Source organism: Corticium candelabrum, chromosome 4, assembly GCF_963422355.1.
Source record: "Corticium candelabrum chromosome 4, ooCorCand1.1, whole genome shotgun sequence".
Lineage (NCBI taxonomy): Eukaryota > Metazoa > Porifera > Homoscleromorpha > Homosclerophorida > Plakinidae > Corticium > Corticium candelabrum.
Genome location: NC_085088.1, coordinates 5048695 through 5058806, shown reverse-complemented (window position 1 = coordinate 5058806; position 10112 = coordinate 5048695). Strand labels below are relative to the sequence as shown.

Sequence of the window (10112 nt, the reverse complement as noted above, 5' to 3'; positions counted from 1 at the left end):
CAAAAGTTTCCTACTAGTTGACTCTCCACAGAAGCGGTATATCGCACGGGAAGTAATAATGGCATTTTGGTTTGAAACCGGAAGCTGTAGTTGAGAAGAGAAGTGGCTCGCTTTTCCCCAAGTTGGCATCTTGAGCTGCACACTTCCGTCTAGTGGCCATTTTTTGACAATGTTTCATGAGCACCCGCAAAACCAAAAACCCGGACACCCGACCATTTCGAGACTAAATATTATTTTTTGTTATTCTATTATTTTTTGAAGGCAAAAGTTTCAAAAAAGATTATTACTTGAAAACATTAGGAGCAGTAGGAAAAAACCAACATGTAATGAGCACAGAAACACAACATATACACTGTACTAGTGTTTCATTCCAATGTAACTGAACAATCAACAGCTTTCACATTATCATGAAATACATAACTTACACAGTCTGTTCAACTTGTTAAAATAACAGTTTTGTCACCCAATTTTGGACTAAGACAATGTTGGCAATTGTATTCACTAACATTAAGTATAAAAATTACAAAGGAACACTGGCAAGAGCATAAACAATAATACAGTCCGACCCGTCTACAAGTTGGTGTAAGAACTGAGCCAGTGCTAAGGAGCCTAACGCAACAAAGTGTAGCAAGGTGCACTGTTTCAATAAAGATAAATATAGTAGCATGCATCTGAGACAATGTATTGAAACAGAAATCTAGACGCTACTAATAAATGCAACAATGACATGTAAACATCAATTCTAGAAACTCAATTCTGTCATCTAAGTATTTCAGATGTTTGTTATTCAGTATTTCATACTGCTTCCATAATGCATTTGCTTTTATAACCACATTGTGTCCACAGAACATCCAATTCAATTAACTATCTATAGCCATTAGACATTTACTTGCTCAGCCCATTATTGTAAAAATGTAAGAAAAGTCAATCTATGCCATCTATTTCAACTCAATACGCTGCATAATACTGCCTCAATTGCTGTTAGAAATCAAATATACACATACCAAGTGCAGTTGCAGTTTGTTGTCATACAAGACTGCAGCATATGCTCCACCAAGCAACATCTTGTTGACAGTTCCCAAACAATCTTTGTCGCTGAGCAGTTCAGGACCTGCTTCACCAATCAAGTAGAACCAAACCCGATTGTTCATGCCCACAGCCAAGTGATCAGGACCAACACTCACAAAGGTAGGCTCTATTTTCAATTCGACACGCACAGGTGGCTCATAAACGAATGCATCAATACCATTCGATTACTGTAATTACAAAACTATCAATAATCTTATTCACCTCTTCCACCTCGTTAGCCACTGTCACCTCTAACAGTGAAGTAAGATAAGCAAGTCGTGTACCACATGCATCTCCAAAAAAGGCAATTTTGTAAGATATGCGAGAATGCTTCCTGATTGCATGCTAACTGCTGGTAATTGCCCATCATCTGTCTATTCCATTCTATCAACTTGGCTTTGATCATCCTCTATCGTGATAATGGCAAACATCTCCTTGAGGTTAGCAAGATCAAGAATTTTCAAGCAATTGTCACCACATGTTGCAACCTTCTGAAGAGTCAAAGAAACTGATGTTGATGTAAGCGTATCTTTGTGATTTCGAGCTTGGAACATTTCCTGTAAGAGACAAGACACAAAAAGAGCATTTCAATAAAATAACTATATTGACGCAGATTATAACAAAATTCACATACAACAAACTACAAATCAATCTTGCAAGCAAAATAAATAAAATCTTTATTTCAGGCATAAAGAAAACTAAATTAAAATTATGACTATAACAGACACAAAGATACAAGAAGTGACCTCCATTTAAGAGAGAGTAAAAGAGAGAGAAAGAGAGAGACTTCATACCTGACCAATCTCCTTCTTGTGAGTAGATATAACAATAAAGAATCCATTTGAAAAGCCAATCAACAAGTGCCCGTCTCCATACCTAAAACAACCAGCAAGTTAATCACCCATCCTCATCACGTTTCCTGTTCATAACTAACCATTGATATGAAACAATGTTGCCATAGCAATTCTGCAGCGATTAAATGCAATGGTAGCAAAGCTTTAAAAAAATTAAATTTTACAACTTGGAAAGCCAGTTCTATTGGGCTTTCGGGATCATTTATATTGAGAAGAAACAATGTCTTCTTTCCAACTATAGCACTCACCTAAAAGAAAAATTCGATAAATAACACAGCACTATGTAGTACAGTTTCAAGCAATATTGGATACATAAACGTAAAGGTAATCAACTTAAGAAACTATTTGTTCCTTCTACAAATACATGTAATGCAATCTACTTGTACTTGTACATAACTGCTCTCAGTGCGTGTACATGCACTACTATTTTACAGCACCAATTAAAGTTAGATAATAGTGTTATATTCAAATAATAGCGAAATAAACCACAAATCATTAAAAACTGTTAAATTCAAAGAATATACTATTAAATGAATTTCTTAATTCTCCATGACAGCATGGCACAAAAGCTGCACTATTATCATCCTTGCACAGAGCATGAAATAACTGCCGGGCATCGGCCAATGGCTGACCAAACGACGCCTTTGGTCAACCAAATGAGAAGGTTGCTCGGCCATTCGAATGACAAAAATAGTCTAAAGTGGCATGTACAGTTCTGAGTCGCCGATCAATTAGAAATCCTTATTTCAGGGTCTGCTTGCACCCAGTAAAAATACAATGTATAACCTCGCTAGTCCGAATTCTCGTTAATCTAAATTATCTTTGGCGCCCTGCATTGCATAGCCAGATCCTATTTGGCAGCCTTATCCGGGTTGCAGTTATCTAGTTTTCAGCAAATGAACGCATCTGACAATTTTCAATCTTGATTGTCACATTATTTAGAAGTACATGTAGTTGTTGCAGTGATGTCATTCACAACAAACATGACATACGTGTAAAGATATGTTAATACTCCAGTTGTCTGGGTGTCCTGGACGTCTAAGCCTACACGTTTTGGCATTTTTGGTAATCCGAACAACTTCACTAATCTGAAAGGAGCTTGGCACGAGGCTGTTCAGATTAGCGAGGTTTGACTGTACTGTCATCCACTCATGTGTTAATACTTAACCGACATTCTGTGTAAGTTCTGATTTTCATCTACTCCAACTGCCACACGTTCAATTTAATGTAATTAAAGAAACAAATTTGAGAGACTAAGCACACTGCTATACAGTTGAAGATTTCTCTAATCAAGAATTTAGAAAACGCTGCTAGACATAGTAATTACATGCTGCCCTACAACCTTCCACTAAAAGAAATATCTTCAAGTGGTGGTGATTCTTATGTTTGTGCCATTTAGATACTTAATTAATATCACATTGAGGTATATAGCCTACTTGGCATCTTCGACAATCAAATGTTTCACAAGAGCAAGAGTGCTTCTGCGTTGCAGCATGGCACAAGAAGTGGTTATTTACAGGCACCCAAAAAGCAAAAAGGAAGCACTACGATAATTACCATACATAACAATGTTTCATCTACCAAAGCTTAGCGCAGCAACTGGTTTACCGTATTTTCCTCGCGTGGACTCTTTTCATCACTCTTCATCTCTGAGAACTGCAAAGCACTTGGCTCAGCTCTTATTGATGCCTAGAAAAATAAAATAGAAACTCAGTAAAGCGTATTGTCTTATTGATATTTTCCACTTAATATTAATAAGCAAATCTACTGTAGCCTGCTCCATTTTTGCCACCTAGATATTCTTTTACTACATAGCCATTCAATAATTTGCTCATTAAATTCTCTTCAAAATAAACCACACGCACGCCTGCACACCCGCACACAGACACACACACACCCATGTTGTAGCAAGCCAATATGTTTGAAAATTCAAGAATATTTTCCATATATTTGCATGCAAATTGCCAAAAATTCGTTTAATTAAAAATGATAACCTACAAACCCGATTACTGTTTTGACTTTAAATGTTGTTTTGGTTATAAAATATTTAGACAAATTTGCAAGTTAACATTTTAGTCAGCGACATAGTGATTAAAGCAAAAGGCCATTGGTAGGTATTGGCCTTGCCTGTTAATCAGTAATTGTCTTCTAGTAATTTCTTGTCACAAAAAGTATTAATCTTACCACATTGACTGCATCGCCATCTGCAGTGCCCACTGATATTGATCGATCTTCTGAGCCCATCGCCAGCAAGTTCTACAAAACAAAATCATAATCGCTACTTAGTGTGTTAAACTAAATATGTCTCTAAAACCTGAGCATTCCATGCTCCACAAGTAATCTGTTTTGAGTGCTTTCCCATCACAGGAATTTTGCTAAAGAGCAAATAAATTACTTTAAGCTACGCAGAAGCAGCTTGACATACTGAGATGTTTGGTGGTTGTATAGCAGAAGGTTACCTTTACCAGTGCCTGCACACACACACAAACACTTCACAAGCATCAAATCGAAACATCTGTCACTTTACTGTACACTGACTGTCCTCACTGCCATTTTCTAACTAGAACATGTTGCTAACTTTTAATTTTCATGTCAAAAATTTAATTAGGACATAGCGCAAAAATTGGTTGCGAGACTATTGGTTTCATAAGTGTTGAAAAACACAGACAAGGCAGTGGCGTAGCCAGGATTTTTTTCTTACCGAGGCAAATTGATATTAATATTAATTTTTTTATTAATATTAATTCCTTATTGATATGCACTACCTAAGGCTATTGCTGTCATATTGATATGCTTAATTGATTTGACAGGGTAAAAACAGTAAACTACACTTGGATTAGTTAGCAGTTGGCAGATGAAGCTGTCCAATCCTTCTATGTCTCGTGGAATCAAATCTTTGCAGAACATTTTCTCTGCTAATTTTCATATCCTTGTGGACAAACATGAGAGCTAACCCATTTAGCCTATTCTCTCCCATAGTGGTTCTTGACCAATGTTTAAGCCTTCTCATCTTCGAAAACGACCTCTCGCAAGATACTGACCCTACTGGTAGAGTCAACAATAGCTTGAGTATCGCATGCACGTTCGGGTAAAAGTCTTTATCCGCTAATTGCAGCGTGTCAAGTAATGTGGCATTTAGCCGTTCCGCTCTTGGAACTTCTGAGCATTCGCTCTTCCAAATGAGTATCTCAGTATCGAAAGTCTCTTCTTCTCTGGCGGCTCTGCCATAATAAAGCACAGACACGTGATAGAAGTGTGACCTGAAAGTGACCACGTGACAAATGCCACGCCCATTTTTCCTACCGAGGCAACTGCCTCACTGCTTCATGCCTAGCTACGCTACTGCAAGGTCAAGATAGTTTATAGGGCCACTGACACGCAAAAATAAGAAATTATTTTAAATTGTGTATAATAGGTCTAAAGATGTACATACACGGAAAAATAATTTTAAATTTTAAAAATCAAGGTTTCTATGAGAAAATGGTGCCGTAATGTATTTCAGGATTGTCGTATCCTGTTTGGAGCAGCAGATTCAAGGCATGTACTTTTGACGTAGAATGGAGACTTGCTGTCTCTATTATTATTATATAATTATTTTATTATTATTTATAATTACTGTAAATCACTAAAATTTTCAGAACCTATATTTAGTTTTCATAAATTTTGCAGATTGCAAAAATTTTCTAACTTAAATCGCTTACTGACTTTTGTACCACAAATTTTCATGCACATTTGTAGCCCAAATATTCATGCAAATGCACATACAACACTGTCTGAATTATTGTCTTCATTGTTTGGGTTGGACAGAAACGACTTTCTCGGGTCAGGGTAGTGTCCTGTCAATGAATTGGCTTTTTGCTAGCCAAGAAATCAGAGACAGGTTGATAAGGAAGCAGACCTACCCATATGTTAATTGGGCCTCGTCACTTCCACACACGTGTTCAAGGCACATGAAGGAAGTTTATGAACACAGTTTCTTACGAATAGAGCTTGCCGTAGTTTACAATATTTGTAGTTACGAGCATTTCTTGATTTACAGTATTTTGTATCTATAATAAATATACGTATTTAGTTCTGTGCCCTACTATTTTAAACAAATCTGACTAAGTAAACTATGTTGATCGGTACTACTTGTGCCTTCAAGTATTTGTCTGCTTTCTGTTACATACCTGCTGATCGGTCCTTCTTTAGTACTACATAACCTACTAATTCCTTGTGCAACTAAATTTTTAAAATCTGCAGCATTTGCCACCTCTTGGGCCTTCGCAATACTTTTTGTAGGATTAGACAACACAACTGCATGACCTTGCATATTCGTTTGTCAAGTTACATCAAACCGTCTTCTAAATCAGGTCTTCTAAACTGGCTAAAAAACAAAGAATGTATGCATATGAAACGTCTTCAGTTTGCATTGAGTGGAGTGACAATCCAATTTCAACTAAAATGTTCTGTGTAGTAAGGAGCATCTCCAATTACTGGACATTTTCTTTAATCCGACCAATGGCAAGATCGTCGGTGACCAACATGCCACCCCTTTAATTTGAACAAATGTGCGTACATGTTTTGAACAAATCTTGACATAACAAATGACTGATGTTCCAGAAAAATATATGTTTTGGCCCTTACCTTTCTGAAAAACATAGCTTGCATTGTGACAGGCTCTACTAATACCAACAAGCAAAGGATAATAAGACTACACTAGTCTTGCGTAGGCAGACCGCTCCCCTCTTGTTATCTATAAGGCAGGGAGACGTCTCAAGAACAACACATTAAAATACTAATTTTTGGCCTGCATGGCCAGTTTGTGAACACGAGAACTAAAAATATGACTCACAAAATTTGATTTACATGCACACAAATACATTTTAGAAGGTATAGCAAATCCAAGAAAACCCAATTCAGATCACTCAGTTCTTACCATACCAGGAAGTACAAAATACCTGTATAGTCTCTACAATGAGTATATACAGTAACAGACATAGTGCACCATCTGTCTAGTTGTAGTAAAGCTAAATTTAGTTTTGTTTCACAAAATAAATGTACTATGCAACACTCTTAAAGAGTCTTTGACTATTTATGAATTTATGAACTTTGTAAATGTATCACAGCTTACCAATGGCCAACTGTGGACCAACTCTTGACCATGTCAGAAATGTAAGCTGATCTCTACAGAAAACAAAACACCAAACACATAAGACAGTCTATTCCATAGTAATCGTAAAGTGGCTTCAAGTCTTAAACTTAATGTATCTACTACTTTGTAGTGTGCTTCTTGTAAACTGTTTATACAAAAATCTCAATACTGACTACATAGCCATGACATGCTAAAATTATAGCAATCAATAGTAAACTCCAAACTTAAGAATGCTAACGATAAGATCAAGAATGATAAGTTGATGTATCCTCACGAGACATCATTACACACAGTTCGTATTTGTATTCAAATGTACATGGTAAGCAATACATTACTAGTAATTTACTACAAGGTTCAGGTTGCTGCATGAACCAAGTATATTACTTTAAAATAACACCGTACCGTCACAATTAAAATCCAACCTCAAATAAAATCAGACAATCGAAGACCTCGTGCTGCATACAAGCCGATCACACTTAGAAGCCGATCTTTTGTTCAAGACACACAGCACACGTATGCTCGCAGTCACATGCATGTGCCCATGTGTCAGCATGTGCATGCAGCATTCAATAACACCAATAACGACGACGAATATTCACCTGACGCTCTTGAAATCGACATCTCGTGGTAGTCATGTCTATATAGCTTAACGAATCTTGCTGTTTCAAGTGGTCTAGGGTTGTCATGTTATACCTTAGCATCCAATGACATATAAGACTGTCTTGCATATACTGTACGCCTGTCTTAAATATTAGCCCAATTCGGCTTATACAGAAATAAGCACGGCTTTTAATTGAACAATATAGTAGTTTCACATGCAGATAACTGCAATTCGTTATGGTGTTGTTGTTCTTGTTTAGTTCTAACAGTACTAGCTAGTGCATGTAAGATCACCACTTGTCAGTGCAATTTCTTTAGCTATACTTATCCACACTGCCACTAATTCTTTTCGACAACTAATGCTTCAATATTTTTCATCTCAAAATGTTTAGAGTCCTACATGTATAAGAAAATAATTGATGTACTGTACTGTAGTCTTGAAAAGGCCGCTGGTTTATCTGGGTATGCTTACATAGCAGGTTACATAGCAATTAAACAGAAATGCTCTGATCATCATCAACCACAACGAACACTAAAATGATCCAAGCAGCAGATACTTTAGCAGTGGTATGTTTGTTTGTTTGTTTGTGTGTGTGTGTGTGTGTGTGTGTGTGTGTGTGTGTGTGTGTGTGTGTGTGTGTGTGTGTGTGTGTGTGTGTGTGTGTGTGTGTGTGTGATGCTGTACATGAAATGACATTGAAGAACGCCACAGGGTCCAGTCTTGCCAAATGAATAAACGCCGCGGCATTCTTTTGAGGAAATATGGTATATACAGTATAAGAAATTGTGCAATAGACGATGAATTGCTCCTGAATGTGGCTGATTTCTATGTAGTCAGTCTAAATTAATTGAGTTTGATATCAACTGGCAGTCTGTCCCCCCAACCATGGGATGCTCCAGCACACTCCAAGATGGTAATGAACGGGTAGTACCGTACTGTATACTTGTCATCACTAAATACACACACACAAACACACACACGTCTAGCCTAAGCCTTATTTTTCTCCCTCCTTTTTCATCTTATCCGTATGCCAACATCACCTCTAAAGCTGTCTGTTTTGCCACTCAGTGTTTAGCTACGTACTGTATGGACTCATTCAAGCTGCTTGCCTGTTCCCAAAGCACCACGCATACTGTCCTACTTTGAGTTTAGAGGCAGCCTCATCTGAACGCTTGTTGGGTCACTATTCTTCAGCCTTGCAGTTTAGATGATTCAGTCACGTGTCAAGCATGCACACGGTATGGATAATGAATATCAATTAGCTACCCTGTGGTATTCATTCAAGTTAGTGGAGACACTGTTTGGCGGTTATTCAAAGAAATACAGTATTCTGCTGTTCCACATAGCATCAATTTCAAAATTAATGACGAAACAGCGCTTGTACATTTGGAAAGTCCACCATAATCCGTGATGTCACAAAGCTATAAAGAGTATGGTTCTCCCATGGCTGCCCCATAGCCCTGTGACAATACCACTGCTGTTAGAGACAACAGTAAACACTCATAAACAATGGATAACATAAAAGAAAGATTACAAAAAACAATAGTATTCTTAATTTGTCGAGTTCAAATTGGTTATTTGAAAAGATAGAATTAGTAGCAATATGCATACGACATTGACAATAGTATTTACTTCATTCCAGACTCCAGTTGAGTAGTGCGATGAGTGTTTGCATCCCAAAGATATACAATTCCTGCAAAGTGCACAGAACATTACAGTTACTGAGCCTCACAAGATCATTGACTGCATGGATATTTCAAGAGTTTCTCTTCACCCGATTTGTCCTGTATATTTGCAAGTACGTCTCCATCTTTATCCTATTCCAGGCCTGTACACACTCTGATCACAAATAAAGAGTGCTCGTGCCTTCGAACAAGGACAGAACATGCTGGTCACGTGACACTACCCAGGCAGACTGATTTCTCCTTTAATGTCACCTCGTCGGTCAAATACAAATACGATACGACCAGCGCTAAATTCAAAATTCATCAGTTTGTAGTTGGTGTGTAACGAAAGTTTTCTGACCCGCTGGTTGCTAGAAAGTTGCCCTGCTTTCTGTGCCACTTGAATTTGACAGTTCCTCCGCCACTATGATACTTCTCGGAAACGACAAATACTCTCTTCATCACGACAAACCAAACAGACAACCCTATAACGATGAGACTAAACAACTGTTTAGTTGCTTCTCTCCAGCAAAGTGTAACCCGTAGGAAACCACACCTTCATTAACTATCGTTTCTTACTGTTTCAAATTTTAAGAAATTTTACAGAGGTCGTATTACAAATAGAAGCAGTTTTGCATGATGTCATCATCTCTATATTTCGAAACAGATAGACAAATAGTCCTTATCCGAGAGTTTCAAGTTGTGATTCGGCGGGAAACGACAGATGACTGAAAGGTGATTTGTGTAGTCGACTGTAGAATGATTTAGTACACATTCTTTGTCTAAACCAT

At 37.5% G+C, this 10112-nt stretch overlaps 1 pseudogene; it reads right to left on the bottom strand.

Annotated features, from left to right (window-relative positions):
* The window catches only part of LOC134178462 (WD repeat-containing protein 19-like), a 15343-nt pseudogene extending 5560 nt beyond the window's left edge, over positions 1 to 9783 (bottom strand).
* Positions 9784 to 10112: the final 329 nt, after the last annotated feature.